This window comes from Andrena cerasifolii, chromosome 2 (assembly GCF_050908995.1).
Source record: "Andrena cerasifolii isolate SP2316 chromosome 2, iyAndCera1_principal, whole genome shotgun sequence".
NCBI lineage: Eukaryota > Metazoa > Arthropoda > Insecta > Hymenoptera > Andrenidae > Andrena > Andrena cerasifolii.
The window spans coordinates 13,665,879-13,684,292 of NC_135119.1; the positions used below are offsets into that span (position 1 = coordinate 13,665,879).

The 18,414-nt window shown below is 35.7% G+C and overlaps 1 protein-coding gene and 1 non-coding gene across 2 annotated transcripts in view; both read left to right on the forward strand.

Annotated features, from left to right (window-relative positions):
* Cap (Cbl-associated protein) overlaps positions 1–18,414 on the forward strand; it is a 181,733-nt gene that overhangs the window by 35,425 nt on the left and 127,894 nt on the right. The gene's annotated exons all lie outside the window — the stretch shown is intronic.
* On the forward strand, positions 16,408–16,528 carry LOC143366540 (5S ribosomal RNA). The gene has a single exon (XR_013084761.1). It is a non-coding gene; the product is annotated as a 5S ribosomal RNA (ribosomal RNA).

The following is an 18,414-nucleotide window of genomic DNA, read 5'->3' on the forward strand; positions in this document are numbered from 1 at the left end:
TTTATGCATAAGGACAACAGAAACTGCTGAAATTGCATTTAAATTTATTTTTCTTGAAATTTCAATAAAAATAATTACTTATTCTTATCGTAATTTAAAAGAAAAAAAATTATAAAATGCAAAACGTGTAGACGCCCAGTAAATGACCGCATACTTTTAATAAGTTTGCTTAATACGCGTAACTAAAAATATAGGATATTAAAAGTGCAACTACGCTCCATTTATAAGCATATAATAATGTTTAAATTTATAATTAACATTTTTTTTTTTAAATCATCACATCATTTTGTTATGAGTGTTCGTTGAATTCTGCCTTTTAACAGATATAGTCTTGAGGATAGTGTTATCGTATGGAAGAGTGCGTAGCATTCGAAGGATCACATATTGAAGAAATGCATTTTAGAACTTAAATAATTTCTGATTTTTTCCCTATACCTTTGTGTACATACATAAATATGGGCACTCCCCATGATACTGCTTTTGCTTGTCAAACATATGATAACTATGATTCGAAGTGGTTGTGTAGTTCTTTAAGTCTATGCATGTTGGTGAATATGTGAAGTTTCTTTATGGCTTTCCTGTGTGGCAATTGGTAACATTCGAAACAAGTGCAGTATTCTGTGCAGCAATATTATGCGCAATAAATTATGCATCAAGTGTTACTCAAACAAAATTAAATTTATAGAGTGCAGTCCAAATTGAGCGTCATTAGACCTTTATGCAAATTATTGTTTAAATAAAATTGTATTATTTGCCTCTGTCACTCCTTATTCATGCTTTATTTGCACAAATGTACTTGTGAGTCGATTTCTTTTGAATAATAAATGTGCAAAATTTTATTCCAATAATGGATAGCGAATAAGAAGTTAATTTAATCTCATAAAGGATTATTGAAATAATTGTATACCTAAATAATATTTCGAGTAACTTTTATATTTTATGTAAAAACAGAGAAATTTATTTACCACTTGTTATTTAAAAGACGTTTTACCTGATTTTGCAGTATTAAACGTGCATTGCATTCATCGTTTACAAATAAATTATTATTCGTCGCTTTTACTTGTCATTTAAGTGAGAAGCAGGTTGCACAGAAACCTACATTTCAGACGTTACGTTTGGTTATAAACAGCAAAACCCTTATCTGCAAATGCGCAATATCAAGACACTTGGAATAGATAAGACAAGGTAAAGTAACTCGTAGGAGGTACATACATACCTATGTACACAGTGCTGAAGATAATGCTCTCGGTTTTTAAATGGGTGCAATACTTGTGCCCATGAACGTGATGACATCTTCCTTGACCTTGGTCTTTATCTACCTCTAACATATTTACCCTTTCCTATACCCTCCACTCGAGGGAGGCGAATACGTTATTTCACGCGGGTTCCTTACTTTCATTTGCTTTCGTAATAATTTATCTATGCCCGATACACACATTCTCATTGGAAAAAAAATCTTCAACGATTGTCTACACTGCGTTCCACATTAGAGCGTACTCGTTTCGCGCAGGGATACACTGTTGATTGGTAGTAAACCGGCAGGGAAAGCGCTACGACCAATCGCGAAAGTGCTACGACCAATCGCGCGTGTCAGATACGCGGCAGCTGCGCAGTTCAGTCGCACACCGGTAGGGGCGTTGGCACGCTCTTACGTGGAACGCAGTGTAAACACATCCGCACGTCTCAATTATATAATAAATAGTATCATCACCCGTACAAATTACGAAAATATTAATCCGATTGCGCAAACTAAAATCACCTAAACAATTACGAAAATGAATTTCTTAATTTCTTTTACATTCGCTCATTATCCTCCCAGCAAATAAGTTCTCGCCGTGTAATTTCATCTATCAATAATAAAAGGAAACGAATAAATTGTATAAACTGTACAAATAACGAGGTAAATTTTACACAAACAAATAAACCAGGTGAAACTTTATGCGCACAATGGCCAATGGTAGGATTGGTGGGATATTGGCCTACCACAGTTAAAACTGATAGTTGTCGCGCGGTATTAGCTCCATTCAATTCTTTCACTTCAGGTGGCCCTTCTCATTAATCCAGCCGTTTCCGATTTCCCTTCGCTCGCGGTGCTCCCTTTCGCTTATTTACATCGACGAGAACGCGGACTCGAGCCCCCGTCGAACGTACCCCTGGGCATTGTCGCGCAGGCAGCGTTCGTTTTCGAGCGTCACTGGATTCCAAAGCGATTACTCGCCTCTCTGTAGACGCGTCGAATTGTTTTAGTCGGAAGCGCATGCATGCACGGTGACCCCCAGAGAGCAGAGGAAAGTTGCGGATGGGGAGGGAAGGCAGAAAGAAAGGGAACAGCCGTAGGGAGGGCCCGCGACGCGGTTTATCGTTCGAACAAGCCTCGAACACGCTTGTTCGGGATAATCGTATGTAATATCGCGAAACGTTGCTTTCAGCCGTGGGCGGTGGTATTTTAACGCGGAAACGAACATCGAGGGTTGTTGCCCGGCTGATGTTAATTATAATGGGCCCCGTTGCAGCGGAAACGCCGAGCTGATATACCGAACTTCCAATGCTGAACTTTGATGGTTAACTATCGCATGCCTGCGGAACAAATTGCGGGAAAATCGCGGTCGTTGATGATACATTAGAAACGTTGTCGGGTTAAGTTAGCCTAACCATAGGTATACTGCTGCCTGCAAGCTTGAAGTTGACATGTAATGTTTCTTTTTCACGCAAACATATCTTGAGATTCGAAGCAAGGCGATGCTTAATTCTAGAAACGTGGAACGCTATCACATTTGTGCGAAGGGCGATTATTTTCTTCTTTCTTCACTTGCGTTTTAAGGGGTCATTCTACTTTGATCGGTCGAAATATAAAGTTATTTTTAAAGATTTTTTTCGCAATAGGGGAGACCGGGGCGAAGTGAACCTCGGGGTAAGATGAGCTTTCTTAATTTATTCTTTAGCGATAGAATGTATTTACAAATTTTGGTGGCGCAATAAATGTGTGTAATACCACAATGATAATTATGCACATTCGGATATCGAGAAATGGAGATTCATTTAAAAAATTAAAAATGAAGTTTTAGAGACTTCCAATTGGTTTTTCTTTTCAATTTAGCTTTTTGGATAAATGAGTCTTAAATGTGTTATTTTCACTCCAATTTTTTTCTGCGTGTTTGTAACAAGCTTGTAAACATACATGTACGCGCGTTTGAGAAAACATTAATTCTAACATTATTAAATAATTCATTTTCCACTGAGTACACATTCGGGGCAATGTGACCGGGGTAAACTGAGCTGTAAAGAAAAGATGCGCGAGTGATGTGCGCAATAACCTAACCTGTCAGCTAGCTGGGAAACCACGCGACGTGACGGAAGAGAATCTAACCTCAAAAAAATGAAAAATTTGCCACAGTTTCTGACAACCACGGTTAAAAAAAGACAGAAACTGACGTGCTACACACGTCGTCCCAGCGCAAGGGGTTAATAATTACCTATGTCCTTAATTAAAACTCGTATTTTATTTCAGGTCACTTTACCCCATATATGGGGTAGTTTTGGCATTTTCTTTTCATGTTGAATTTTAATATACCTTAAGTTTATTTTAAGTATTGATATTCGCGATTTATCAATAGTAATGTTCAAATTATATTATAAACCTATTTCCACACATTTTTATTGAAAGGGAAAAGATTTTATTCGGCTTCAAACTTTTTTCGCGTCACTTTGCCCCGGTCTCCCCTAAACACAGCATATAATGAAATAAATATTTTTGGAATTTATTAAGCCACACTTATATTGTACAAAAAAAATTTAAAAAGATTTTTTTTAATTTGTTGCAAATGTTTTTTTTTATAGCGTCAATGTGACACCTACAAAAAAGGTATGTTCGTGACGCAGGTGATTTCCTGACTCAGGCTTATCTGAAACAAAAAAATAGGAAAGATTTTTAATTTGTATGAGTGTCGCTACCGCCCGTAGCTCAATTAACAATTTTTGTCAAAAAATAACCAAGATTTTTCTCCGGCAACATTCCAGAAAAACACCCTTCTGGGAAACTTTTTCTTTTTAATCGGCGCAGATTTTCGCAATCGGCAAATTTTGTTATTTCTCAATAAAAATTGTTAATTGGTGATTGGTGGTTTGGGTTCTTTTCGTAGTAGGGACAATTTTATGGTTTCGGTATTATTGTTTCATATACGTAACGTAGAATTAGTAAAGAATTTAAATTTGTGATCAGGGCTGAGTTTTTTTCGCGAAATGCTGACAATTTTTTATATTTGCGGTACTGTGATTTGTGTGAGTTCGATGGGTAGATAATAAATGATACACTATGTTAATTGCAAATATTATAATGATTTGCGTTGATTTGAAAAATGAATATTGTTATATTAATATGTATCATCTTTCTATCAAGTCCTCTCTGAAAATTTATCAGAATACACAACAGTGATTGATGTGTATATGTATTTTTCTTGTGCACAAGTAGTGGGGGTGTTTTAATCTTCAAAATAGAAAATTCTCGTTACAGCTTCCTGGTATAGAAGATGTCTATAAATCGTAGTCGGATGTGTTTCACGGGGATTCGACTCGTTCATATTACAATTGCTTTCATCCTGCTATACATACATATACTTAATCACAGGCTGCCACGATGATTTTTCTCAAAACACGCTTCGTGATTATACACGAAAGCAGTGTGCCAATTATTGCGACACATTTCCTTCAGCGAGGCGCTTGAGAACTCCCCGAGGCTAGAAACAAAATCATTCAGAGTAGAACTAAAAAGTACCTTTTATACTTCCCTTTTTTTTTAATAACTAACGTATATACGTGTTCTTTTATTTATGATAATAACACAGATACACAGGTACATATATTTTTGTGTTGTGTCACTTCTTAATTTTACAATTCCGTATCCTTCTCGGGCGACGTATACCAGTGATTCTCAACCTGTGGGTCGCCACCCCCAAATGGGTCGCGAAGTATTTTCTCAGGGGCCGCCACGGTTTTTCGGGTTTATTTATTTTATATTATTAAGTCAGGATTATATTCTGAAACACCTATTTTTAATGTGTTTTCTTCGCGTTATTAAATTTACCTTACCTTATATGGGGGTAGAGGCTTGCAGATTATTTGAATATTATAAAAGAAGGTAGTCGACTCAAAAAAGGTTGGGAGATACTGACGTATACAAAAAAACAAAACAAATTTTTATTTTATGGATGAAAACACTTATTTTTAGCTAGAAATACTCATTTCTCATCTATAAAATAAAAACTATGCATTGGAAAAACAAATGCTTCGATTAAAGACTGGATTTGAATGTCTAGAAGAAACCTAAAAAATTGCAGAAAGATTGGTGAAGCGGTTTTGGAGAAATCGTGGTCACCGGTGTAAAAACAGCTTCCGGTAAATCAGTTGTAATTTTCCAATAACTCAATATTTTTTTATACCAAAACATAATATAATAACCTGTTAAAGTGTCTGAAATAAATTCCCAAAGAATCGATTCTTTTTCTACCCCCTGACGGTAACTAACCCCTTAAGAAAGAAACGAGTGCTCTAAAATCTCTTAACATTCGACGAAGCCCGTTGCTGGATGAGTGCACAAATGAAAGAGAAAAAAAAACAATATTCGTACATTGTTCCGGGTTTCCGGACAAATACCCCACTGTGCGGCGCGGCAAGAAGAAATGCATTCTCTAAGTGGCATAATACAGTCCGCACAGAAGCGTCAGCCGTTATAAGCGAGTCGAGGGCCGAAACCAAGGAGCTTTGCTCTCTGCTGCTTCTCCTCCCTTCTTGGCTCCTTAATAAACTCCCGGACTATTAATCATCGTGCCGTTCATTCAGGCGTGCTTTATCGGAGATGAACGAAAGTAGCGCGAGGCAACGTGCGTAACCTTCCTCGCACAATAGTGAATGGGAACGGGCACCACTTACAGTTGATACATTTAATGGAGCAGTCGTTTCTTTTCGACGGATTGGCTGGTCTGTTAACTGTTTAATTACAGAAAACTGATTTCTTTCATGCAGCTCTACCGCTTTCGAATACACGCCAGGAGGAGAAGCATTCGCTGTTGGGGTGTTGCAACGTGGTTAGGCATTTCTTCATCGTGGTTTCATCACGGCGGGGCTGTAAAAGTCCTTCAACGATGCGGCGGTGTTCGTTTTATCGCCACGAAACAAGGATGATTGGTTCATCTCGGTTTTTATGAAACAGTCTTTTCTCTGTGTGCGACGGCTATGTGATGTGCGTTTTGAATCTGTACGTGTGCCCAAGAGCACGGATGTCCTAGCATTGTGCGTTGCCATTGCCGCTTGTTACTTGTTGTTTTCTGTTAAGAGCAGTGGTATCTAGTGTTCCTTCTCGGGAATGCTTTCTCGAGAATTTCTTGAGAAATTTTATAATTGTTTGTTTCTTATTTCTCGAGAAATACTATAATTTCTCGAGAAACTTAAGTCTAGGAAAAATATTATAAATCTCATTTATTTTCGTTAATGAATGTATTACTAGGTAATCGCGAACGTATAAACGCATCTACAATTTATAATACATTTTATTAATAACATTAGAACCTATATGAATTCCAATAGAAAATCACAGTACAGAAGATTCGATATGATTAATTGCTGAAGGTGCTCTTAAATTCTTATTTAAAAATTTAGAAAAATTGTATACTGAATTAAGTAGCTAATGAGTTTCTTGTGGCTATTAAAGAAGAAATATAGAAAAGAGGAGATAAGACTACTGTATCCCGTATAAAATTTTTGCACGATCCAGAATCTCTTCCAAAAGGGTTAAAAGACGCATTTTTTCATTTATATATATATATTATATTATAAAACGTGAAAATATAACAGTAACAGATTTTGCCAGAAAAAGAAATAGATTCGCTGACGCTACATTAGACGCATTGTGCTGTTTAAAAATAAATTTTAAAACCAAAAAGTAATGTTTCGCTTTGTACAAATTTTGTATTAAATAAATAAATTTACCAATTATATTTAATATCTATTTTTTTCATTTACACAAGTTGTTTTGTATAAATTAGACAGGAATAATCATTTAGTTAAAGTTTCCTTGTGTTTTTGATAAATATTGTCAGCATTATTCCAAAAATATAATTTTTGCAATATTTTTTTCAATTTCTCGAGAATTCTCAAGAAATATGATCTCAATTCTGATTTCTTGAGAAACAAATATATCGAGAAATCAGGAACACTAGGTATCTATTGCTCGTTTGGATTGGCATTAGGTTTTTAACGACTGTGTCGCATAACGTGTGACTTTTTTTTATTAATTTCCAAATATTTGTGACGGGTATACCTGGAGCGAGTTATTGTACGATTAGTGCCAGGAGAATGGCTCTTGATGCGCAGAGAAATTCTTAAGCAGGAACCATACAGCATTTGCGATTTTTTAGAGAGTAAAGAAAGAAGTTTGAAAATCTTGAATCTTGTAATAGAAATGTTTTGCTGTATCATAATTAAATCATAAATGTGGATTAATAAATTAATCAACCATAACTGTAGATTTACGATTTAATTCGACCTACATAACAGACAGTTACAATAAACAGCTAAAGTTAGCGCTACTAGCAAATAAATGTCTCATTCTGTTTTTTTGCTATACGAATGGCAAACTGGAAACGCAGAATTATTCATTTCGGGACAGATTGCTTCTAAAGATACCGTGTTCCATTCGAATTTTTCTCTGTTATGAATTTGTATATGAAAACACGCCAGCATTCGCGATATATGTTCCATGCGAGCTGAGACAAAGAGGTGGAATGTATTCCATTCCAGAAATTCTGCAAAAGCGTTTTCCTAGCCGCCCTGCGTAACGTAGGCCGTTTGCTCCATAGAATTTGAAACAATGGAAAGATGGAAGTTAGCAGTAATGCATGGGCATTACCGCGGTTGACAAGCTTTTAGAGCAACATTTCTTCGGACTAACTAATGGGCTTTCCGATAGGCGCATTCAATTTACCTGCGCCCCCATTGCGGCCTTAATGCAAACGCAATGAAACGATGAATTGGAGTGATTTCCCGGCGTAGCATCGTCTTCGTCGTTGCATCAAATTACTTCAACATTTCCAAAATTATTCTACCTTCTTCAAAACGTAGACGAAAGTTAAAATGGCGAATGAATTCATTAATTACTAATAGAAATAAAATTTACATACAATATGCAAGGAGTATCTGCCTGATAATATGTATAGCTACACTCAATTCTGCTTTTTACAATAGATACGTTCCCCAAAAATCCGTGTAAAACAAGATACCTTGCATAAGCAAAAATGGACCATATTGTATCATATAAAAAAATCGTCAAACCTCGAACTCAACTTTTTTTTAATGATTACCGCTACACACATTTAAATAAGTTGTAAAAAAACAGACAAATCATTTGCTTGCAAGTGTGTAGCAATCTTAACTGCAAATTCTAAGAATTTTGTTTAATTCAGCGCAATTTCCATGAAGAATAAGTAGAAGTATTTTTTTTTCGAACTTAAATTTAGAGATTTTTTAAAAGGCAAATTTATTGGACCGCGTTAGATTTAATTAAGTCGTGCAAAAAGAGAATTTAATTTTCTTTCTTGTGTATTCGTTTTAACAAAAGATTGAAAATGAATAATTTTAATATTTTTGGGGTAAAAAGTCATTAAGTCAGAATTGATTTTTATTTAAATGGACACCAGTTATCATTAAATCTCAAAGAAATGTCTTGAAAAATGAAATGCTTAACATATTTATTTTTAATTGCTCTGATTACGACTAGCCATTATGAATGAATAATTTTTTTTTGCCACCAGTAACCATTGTCGCTGACTCGAATTTTATTTTGGTTAGTGATAACCATTATTGACAGTGAAAAATTGCTTTGTTACCGCTAACCAACATCGATGGACGTTTTTTCTGGTTACTAACATTACTGATCAGTTATTAACTATACTGATAATTATTCCTTCGTTGATACACTGGGTGTGAGCCACCCATAAGCTGATTTTGACGCTCTGCACCTTCTATATGCAAAATAAATAGTTTTTCCCAAAGCCGACGTACAAACTATTTTTTCTCTCAAAGTATTATATCCAAACAACAACTCTGTATATTTTTAGCTCCTAATATTGAAATTTGTAAAAGTTACAATTTTTTAACGATTCTCTTCGTTGTTCTCGACATGTGGTAATCTAGATTTTTTTTACAAAAAACTGCGATAAAATTTCAATCAGAAACTATTGGAATACATTCCAGAGGCCTTGAAATTGATCCATGATTTTTTCCTTAATATTTGGATTCTTTAGATGAGAATGGCAGTCGTTCCGTTTTTTTAATAATAATTAATAAAATTATTTTGTCCTCATTGCAAAAATTTCTATCAATTTATACCAAAATAGTAATATTTCAATGCCATTGAGCGACCTTTAATCCTTAATATATTTTACCAAATTTTTAGACGAAATTCTTTTAACCCATTTGGAAACTTCTGAGAGGGTCAGAAGAAAATTTTAAAAACTTTCATTTTTTACCATACATATAAATACCACCCTATAGTACATATGTATGTAGAAGCCCCAAATAGTGCACTCGAATATTGTGGTTATGGAGAATCTTAATTTACAGTGTCTACTTTCGTGAAAATGGGCAAAAGTTGCATATATAATCTTCGATGGCTTGTATTGTTTAAACAAGTTCGAAACTAGCAAACTGATGGCTTATGTTTGAGATCGGTGAAAGTCGATCTTCTTGGAAACGAAGGCTTTTATCAGCGAATTTTATTCGACCCTTTCGATTTGTTTTGTAAAAGGAGTCACCCCACGATCGGGTGTCCCCGATTCCGCTCTGCATGTATACATATAACACGGATGTTTGAGTATCGCTCGTAATGAAAGTAACAGTCAGTAGAGCTCTACAATCCTGGTGAAGGGTCGCCGATATAACCATTCATCATAGTCATTCGTAAGCCATTACCTTACAATGTTCCCATTTATGTTTAGATGGCTTCTTTAATCGGTTCATTGCCTTCGAAGAAATCCTTATCGTTACTTTTTAATTAAGTAAAATAGACAAATACTTGTATTTTATTATTCATTATCAAATGTAGTTTTTGTGGGATGTTGAATTTATCGTCATCAAAATTTATAAATATTCACAATGTTCTTGAATTGTCAAGTTTAAGTATGATTTAATCATTTATTCATTTCACAATCCATTTATCATGCAACAAATTATATTAGAATGAATTGTGAACTTCATTTTATTTTAAATGGACGAAATTAAAAAACTTTTCATGTTACACATATTCTCAGGGTTTTCTGTTGAATTAAAAACCACTTCATATGCATAGACACCTGTTACACTGGCTTTAATTTACAAACTTTAATTTATTACTAAAAAATGGTTAACATTTATTTTCACGTGAACATTCTAAATTTGATTATACAGTTTCAATAATAATTATTTTATGAGAAAGACCTTTTCATCATTTTTATTATATATTGTCGTATAATATTATTAGACTATTACGTATCGTCTTCCAGTTAGAAAATGTATTATACAATGGCGTTGCAGCTGTTGAAATTATGTTGTAAATTAATGCCAATGTGATCTCTGTTGAAAAGAAATATTCTAAATAATAAATATCGTGATTCGTTGAATTAAATTTTCTACTTACAGAAATATAATATCAAAACATAGGTCATTTCCTCCCTTGCAATTGTATTATTAGAAATATGTTAATTTTAAGCTTAAGTTACACAGATCATAATCCTCTTTGTTTCAATTAAATAATCTCACTAATTGCAACCGTATTTATTTCCTGTTTCAGGTGAGTACTGTTCGACACCTCCTTACAAAATGTGGATTGTTAATACAATGGATTTGGAAACTGCTTGGAGGTATTGTTTTTACCTGTCTCAATTATTAATTTCTCAACATAAGTCTATTTTTAATATTCCACATATTTCCAGTTCATTTATTTCCCTGTAAATGAATCGAAACCATTTGGTTACAATTTAGTAATATTATTTTTTGTTAACTACCTTTGGCAATCAACTTTTGAAATCAGCCGATCAGCATTAAATATTTAGAATTGAAGCAAGCAGCTTTGCCTCAAATATCGCTTTGATTATTCATTTGAATATAGAAGTAAATAAAAGATTCATTAGACAAATGAACTTCGAAATGGGGAAACTGGGTTTACTCTGGTGATTACTACATTAATTGGAGGTAGAATAAGAATTGTGTTATGGGATTAATTTTAATGGTTTCTGGAGCAAGTCGAGTTTGAATCTTGACGTGTATACATGTACAAAGGTATGTACAACGTACATATGTGCATGTGTCATAATGCAGGATGTTCAAGAAGCGAGTTGGGAGTTAGTGGCACGTTCGTGATAGGATTCTCCATTAATTGTAGATGCATGCTGTTTCGATACGTCCGTTAAATGCAAGCATTGTTTGCCATATACGAGGGTCAATAATGTCAATATATCTCGCAACGTGTTACGTCTTCAACTCAACAGTGGCATTCCAAATAACGCAGATTAAAGTGCATCGTGATTAAATAACTTAAAATTATGTCGTGTTTAAAGGTATGCATAAAAGACAGATTGTCGAGTTATGCTAATGATCGTCTGTGTCTGGTTTGTTCGGAGTCTTTCAGTGAAAGCTCTTCTCGAGAGAATCACCACAAGTGTCTAGATTTTAAGGGTTAGACCCACGAAGACTGCAGCATGGGTGATCTTCGCTACTTGTCTCATAATTTTAATTCGGATGAGGTGAAATTTAATACATATCATTTAACTAAATACACAATATCAAAGAAGTGCTCGAAGCTGATTATGCTTTCCACCTATCGTTATTTAAAATTCATTTGCTTTTATCGTTACTTAAAATATATTTACTTAAATGTCTCCTTCTATCGCTTTTTTTATAATAAAAAATCCTTTTTTGCGTTAGACGAAGTGTTTTTACTTAATTCTCCTCAAAATAATTAGTGTTACTTTCGTCCTACCCCTGCAGGAGAAAAGTAACAATGTCAGTCACTGCGGAAAACTGCCATAACTTTTTAACCACTTATCACATAAGGCTGAATCTGGGCTCAAATGATAGACCACGAAACACAGTATCTTAAGGCACAATTTTCATTTTTATATCTTTTTATTTATCGTTTTCCTGTGTTTTAAGCTGGATGGCGTTTCAAGCTTATTTTTGCTTATATTGCCCAACGAACTATAGTCCCATTTTTTTTATCCCTCCTCTCTCCTTCGGGTCCCAGCAGCAGCAGCGCACCGGGAGAAAGGTGGTCTCCCATCTTTCCCCAGTACACCGCCCCATGATGCTTGACTTTGGTGATCTAACGTGAACCGGTGTTTTCCATCACGGTTGCGGCCGCTGGTTTTATTTTTATATCTATTAAAGATAATTGTAGGCTAGGCCAAATGTAAAGAGTGTTACTTTTGTCCCCGCTCTCCCCTACGTAATATTTTCTTCATTAAAACCTTTTCATGTAGGTACCGTGAGTGACGGCGAACGTGTCAGTTCCTACCCACAACCCGCTAACATGTTTCACCTTATTTATTTGCCATGAAGACCTGTTAATTATAAAGAAATATCCATACATCACGATATTTGTTCATCTTGAATTAGTAGTGGTTTCTATGAAGGAAATGAACGATTATGGCTGTATATGTTTCCGTTTAAACAGTAAACTATGGAGTAAATTTTTAGTGTTTCATGCGTAAAAAATTTAGCTGGTACGCGGAAAGTGACATAGGAATTATAGAAGAAATCTTGAAAAAAAAAGAATTTAATTTATTTAACATGTAAATAAAAGTAAAACGTATACTTTTCCAAGACTTCTTGAAAAGAAATGACAAAAGAATTTCATTTACTTAACATGTAAATAAAAGTAAAACGTATACCGTCATTTCTATTCTACTGATTTCTTTAGACTTGGGAAACTTTCATTCAAAATCATAATTTATGACTTAAAAGAAAGCATAAGGAGTATAGGTTACAGAAACTGCACATACCCGGCCAAACTGTACCAAATTTCTTTTTTAACAGACGTCTCAACTGATTTCGAAGATAAACATCTATCATTAGGTATATATTAGATATGTTACGTCTAAATATATCTTTCCAATAACTATGATTCATGCGTGACGCAGTAAGGCCCAGTGCAGAGGAGCGGTTTGCGTCTGTTTGCTGCCGCGGCAACCTTCCGCGCGCGTTTCAGCAGAACATACATTTATATGAAGCAGTTAACACGGGACGCAAAGTTCTGCGGCTACTAGGCGGAATGTTTGCGTTCGTTTTGACGAACGCACGTATTGCGTCACCGCCAATGAACGCAGCGACAAACTGCCGCAAACCACTCGTCTGTACCGGGCCTAAGACGTCGTATGATCATTCGAATAATAGATCGTTCAGATAGTGGAACGTTCGAACAATGGCAATTCCAATAATAGAGTTTCGATTATAACACCTCATCGATAACGTGTCTATACGAAGTCTAGCAATATTGTACGTGTTTCGTACACATAGCGACCGATTATGTTTGGGGATGCAGGTAAAGGTTAATAAGACCACCATCACAGTTCGAGTTGACGCTAGAGAATTCAAGTGTACCGCCTCCCCTCGAAATATCAACCCTCGAAAACGAATACCTCGCGTAAAGTGGTTCAAGCACACGTGGTGGTGCAAAATGGGTGGATTCAAAGCCACCCGAAACACTGGCGTACACACGATAACTACTCGATGCCCCGTTGCTTTGTAATTAACGCGGAAACGCGAGCCACGTTGTGGCCAATTAGTATCGCGTAACGAAACCCGAGCCACCAAGCCCAACTGCTCCAAAACATAAGAATACGTTTTGTTCGTCCACACGTGGACCTCAATCGTTCTGTTGCGTTCACGCGACACGAGCGACGAGAGCGATGCCGGTGGTAGAATACGAAACGAAGGGAGCTTGTAACGCTGTCATGCGTTCCGAAGCAGACCACGCTTTAAATTTATGAAGGACTTTTGAACGCCAAACAGTTAGCTTTGTATAATTGAGCTGTTAGCTTTTTCGTGAAATTTCTGTAAATACGTAGTGTAATCGTTGCGCTGAGTGTACATGGGACACTCCATGCGAACCCGGACAGATTTCGGGGTAAGTTTTCGTAGATTGCTGAAATTTGAATATGTTGCAGTCTTTAGTGATATTTAATCGTACCTCGAAGGATTTGGCAAAATTTGGAAAAATGTCGATTTTACAGCTGTTTGAAGTTAAGCGCTACCTTTTTTTCAATACATTATAGCTAGGCAAGTAGTAAACGGATGGAGATGAGCTTTACGGTGCTTATAGAGAAGACATTGAAGTTTTAGGAAAAAATTATTTCAGTTTAAAAAAAAAAATTTATCTATTTTTCTGCAATTATTTTTAACAAATGCAGGTTTTTAACATCGGGCGCGATTTTAAAAATCTGAGAAAAAAGGAGAATATAGTTCTTTCCTTCCCCTTGATGGATAAAAATGAAGGAAATATATTGAAGTATCTATTTAGCAGATTGAGTATTTTTCTTTCATTCCTAACCTTGTGTGGCCTTAAGAATTAAGCTGCTAAATGTAGGTATATGTAGGTAAATATACCTATATGTATAACAAAAAGAGAGCGAGAGAGAGAGAGAGAGGGGGTGGAAGAAGATGTAACCTGCCCCTCCCCCCCCCGACAAAAATCCCAGTTACGCCAATGATTAGAGGAACAGTAAAGCATCGATTATTATCAAAAGTGAAGGTGGACACGCTGAAACATTAAACTTGTGGGGTAAAACTTACGAAAAAAATTTAATAATTTTCTTCGTCCTATATTCCATTACGGTTTCCTTACTTTTCCTGGTGGAACACTTTCCCCCTTCAAAGTGGGCATTTCCGTGGGATTATTTTCCTTTCACACTTCGTAGCACCTTAAACCTATTTCTGGACCCGCCAAAATTTCGAAAACTATAGAAGTATTATTTTCAAAAGTATAATCGTCTTTTCCCGCGCTTTTATCATTTCTGTTACGTCCATCATCATTTTCTTTTAACACTTTTTCATAAATTTACTGTCGCGGTAGTGCCTACTTACTACACATAAGCTTTTCTTCTATACTATAACATTGCTTTTTAAAACAATTTTTAGGACAGTTCTTTTGCTAGGTGACATGGTCCTGGTAATGAAACCTTCAATTAAACAATTGTAGTGTATACCACTTGAAACTTAGAATGGCAGTAAATGTGTGTTGACTAATTGCAACTATCTGTTCCTGATTATCTTGGGGAATCAAGGAGGTAGTCTCGAATCTAGCGAATATTTCCTCCCCGTTTGCTTGCAGTTCAAGTACACTTGAAAATAACTTGAAAGTCGGTTAGCAGTATCCGTTAACACTGATCTAACTCACGTAAACCGCACCCATCTGCTATGCCGCACCTACGCCGAATATAGCCTCCAGTTACTGTTATTCCCTAATCACGTACGTGCAGTGCAAATTTTCGCGATGTCATGTTGTGAATCCATTGTGAGTTTGATCAAGCAATGATACTACTGGAGGGTACGAGGTTGGGAATACCGATTTACTCAGCTATTTGCAAATTTCGATCAAATTTTGCATACCAATACTTATTTAGTGCACATCATGTACAATAATATATTATACGTGAAGGGTGCACTACTTAAAAATTTGCGAGGAAATCAGGTTCCAAATTTGACCTTTCCCAGGCCCTCGATGTAGAGGCAAGCAGGGTAAAACCGGGTAGGTGGGTCAAACCTGGTATCACTGGTTCCTTAAGATAAGAGTCGTGACATGCAGCTCACGCGTAGTGTTTAATTCAGATTGCCCCCGTGACAGTTCGCGATCAATCACAGACCTGAGCGAGTGCTACTTTTTTTTAGATAGTTTTGACAATTTTCGGTGAAAAAGTTTCGATATTCTGCTGGTGATTTGATTCTTGTTTACGACTTCTATTTGGAGAATCCATTACGGCAAGTACAGTATTGCATTCTACGTATAGTATTTACACAGTATTTTGACGACTTCTCTGATTTTCTATTTAACGTTGAAGTGTAAGGGAGAGTGAGGGAATTACGGAGACTTAAGGGAAAAGTTAAATTCATACAATTTACTTTTACAAAAGTATCGGCTCTAATTAGATTTACTTTATAGATAATTGAACTTTGGTTAATCGTCTACAAATATAATACAAACAATTATAGATACTTTAATCAACAAATCATCTTTTGAAAGAAAAACAAAACCCTTTCTGTCCGCAATTACCTGTGGCTAGCGGGGTAAGTGCGTATATATATATATATATATCTCTAAGACTCTTGACTCATGTATTTTGCTCAGCGGTGTATAACAGTGTCATCGATAAATGAAACTGTATTGTTACCAACGACCATACTGTGTCTGCAAAACACCAGTTCCCGTCTGATCACTGCAGTTAAGCGACACTAGGCGCGGTTAGTACTTGGATGGGTGACCGCTTGGGAATACCGCGTGTTGTTGGTAAATTTTTTTTGTTGACAGCCTGCAGTTGCCAGCAGTCAGCAAAACCACTGGGAACAATTCTTTAAATTATCGGACTGTTATAAGTCCGCACATCAAAGCATACGGGCTGATGCGTTAAAGAATTTTCACTTCTTTCACCTCCCGCATTTCAGAAACTAATTGTCACCTCAACTTGAAAGTTTGTTGCGATTGATGTCTCATCATTAGGTATTATTTGGCACAAAATTCACTTCCAAAGTCGTGGGACCAAAAGAGGCTAAAACATCCCTCATTTTGGGGTCACTCTTTACGGGGTGATTCTAAACACCATACTCAGACGAAAATCAAGAATAACGATATTGCGGTTGTGGCTTCGTTTGTTAGTTATAAGCATTTAAAGATATGCCTAAGAGTAGGCAATTTGCGTGCACTGCTGCACGCGGGGCAGGTTAAGCAAGGGGTCAAGCAGTGGTAGTCAAAGTCACTGTCGCATAGGGTCACTCAGCTCAGACAAACCACGACGAAACTTACCGGCTATCGGCATGGCCACACGATTCTGCGACACTTCATCCAAAATTAAAGGGTAATTACTTACTTGCTAGAATCCATTGTTTCAATTATATCCACTGTTGTAGTCCATCGTGCTTTCGAGACACAGAAATCACACAAAACACAGAACCACACCACTCCCCCAAAAAAAGAAAAAGTATCAGATCTCTTGTTCTAAAACGATAAAAAAAATTTAAAAAGAACACAAATTTACCCGCATTGAACACGCAAAACAAAAACAAATTTACACGCACTCATACAATTAAAACTGATAACTCTTAATGATTGTCTACCTTGCGATATATCGATGCTCGTTGAACAATATAGGTACTAACTTTTATAACACGTAGCACTCAGTAAGCTATTTATCAGTAATTAATTTGAATAATAAATCACAGCATTTTATATACAAATAAAAATGAAAGCTGAGTAAAAGAAATGTAAACGACTATATTTTGCAGGATAACGTAAAAATTTATCGTCAAATTACGTAAAACTCTTCGTTCTAGGAAACTTTTCAGACACTATTATCAAGTGTGCTCTTCATCTTGCATGAAAGCAGAGCTTACGCGCGATCATTTTTTTTTCAGGGAGCAGGAAAATGTTTGCCTTATTTCCGAATTTTTATCTCTTTCCAAGCGAACGTAATCTCTGTCGGAGCCCAGAATTAGTGGCAAAATGCCAGAGGACGATGTTGGTAGACGGGTATTCAAAGTAACATCGGAGTCTGATCAGTCTAACGATAACAAAAGATTTTACGTCAACAGGAATACCAAAAAGTGTTTAGTAATTTTTTCATACCTATTTCTATGTAAATTTAGCAATTGTGTACAAACTATGTTTTAGTCTTTGAAAATCACAAATACACAAGTCAAAAAAGGGTTAGAAAAATTGTTATACATATACTTCCGTGATCCTTATTTTAATTGCTATTTTAATAGTTCAAGTATTCATTTTTCGAAATCATATAAGGCTTACTTTAGGCAAATATTTGGGCCAAGTTATGCAGAAAACTACCAACACTCAAAGATGTGAAATTGAATAGTTTGAAGATTTGAATTGTTAAACAAAAGTAGCTTTATTTCTATTGAGTATATTTTATTTCTTGTTTTTGTTTTATAACGTTTTTTAATGGGTTATTTAACAGTGGGTAGTATAATTAATATTATTTTAAATTTTCTGTAGCTTCTGTTTTTTAAGCCTAAAATGGAACTATGGCTTGGTAGTTTTAATAATTGTATAATGTAAGAGTTGTTCTGTGGGTTGGAAATTGCTTGCAAAATAAAGATCACAAAATTGTGGGACTCGTACTGTATTTAACTACCTTTTTGTCATTTTGAGGGTTGGCAGGTTTCTGC